General features: G+C 42.3%; 1 pseudogene; it reads right to left on the reverse strand.

Moving 5' to 3' along the window:
- Positions 1 to 256: 256 nt before the first annotated feature.
- On the reverse strand, positions 257 to 1,188 carry LOC127031241 (olfactory receptor 14C36-like; annotated as a pseudogene).
- Between the last annotated feature and the right edge of the window lie 215 nt (positions 1,189 to 1,403).

Here is a 1,403-nt window from a genome sequence, read left to right on the forward strand (position 1 = left end):
GCAATGTTAGCAGTATAAATCCCAAAGAGAGAGAGGTGTGTATGTACATTTATGGATAGATATTTAGATTCTGATCTTATTTACACTGGTATAATTCTAAACTAACTAATTTATCTTCAAAGGAATTAGTCTGAATTTTATGAATTCATAAACAGAGTGCACCCTGTTTTTTCAAGGAGAAAATTTTGTCATCAGTTGATTATATCCAAGAAGAAGCTCAGAATGATATCTCAATCAAGGAGCAATGATGGACATTTTAATTCTTGGTGAATAACCTCCACACAATCAGTTTCTTTAAGGCAGCTTTGATCTCCTTGTTCCTCATGCTGTAGATGATCGGATTCATCACTGGAGGCACCAGTGAATAGAGAACACCCATCATGAGATTCATATTTGATATTGAGCTGGAGGTGGGTTTCAGGTAGGCAAAGAAGACAGTGCAAATAAACAAAGAGATCACAGTGAGGTGAGGAAGGCAGGTGGAGAAGGCTTTATGCTGGACCTGCTCAGAGGAGATTCTCAGCACGATTTTGAAGATCTGAACATAAAACACAATTATAAAGACAAAGAAGTTTAAACCTAAAAACCCACTAAGGCAAGCAGTCCAACTTCACTGAGGTAAGAGTCAGAACAGGCGAGCTTGAGCAGCTGAGGGATTTCACAGAAGAACTGGTGGATGACATTTGTCTGGCAGAAGGGTAACCTGAAAGTGTTCCCAGTGTGCATTGCAGAGTAGACAATACCACTAATCCAGGCACTGGCTGCCATTTGGACACAAGCTCTACTGTTCCTTACACTCTCATAGTGCAGTCATTGGCAGATGGCGACATATCGGTCGTATGCCATGATGGTGAGTAAGGCAAGATCAGTTGAAGTGAAGATTACAAATAGAGACACTTGGGTGACACATCCAGGAAAAGAAATTACCTTGGTGTTCATGAGAGAATTGACCATGGATTTAGGGATGGTGACGGAGATGGAGCCGAGGTCTAGGATAGATAGATTCATCAGGAAGAAGTACATGGGGGTGTGAAGATGGTGGTTGAGGGCTATGGCTGAGATGATGAGATTACCCATCAGGCCTGCCAATTAAATCATCAGGAATGCCACAAAGTGCAAAATCTGCAGCTCCCAAATGTCAGAGAATCCCAGGAGAAGGAACTCGGTCACCGTGGTTCGATTGGACATTTTCTTTTTCAGTTCATTGTGTGATGGCTGCGGAGGGAATCAAAAAGACAGTGGTGGGAATTACAGTGACAGTAGGAGTGGCCCTGTTTCCATGAAACGATATCTCATAATGTGAGTGTCAACAATGCACAGCACTCATCACTGCTATTAACTAGGAGCGGTGAGTTATCACACGTGTAAATTGGTGTGTGTCCCTTAAAGTCAATGGAGCTGCA

This window comes from Gopherus flavomarginatus, chromosome 11 (genome assembly GCF_025201925.1).
Source record: "Gopherus flavomarginatus isolate rGopFla2 chromosome 11, rGopFla2.mat.asm, whole genome shotgun sequence".
NCBI lineage: Eukaryota > Metazoa > Chordata > Testudines > Testudinidae > Gopherus > Gopherus flavomarginatus.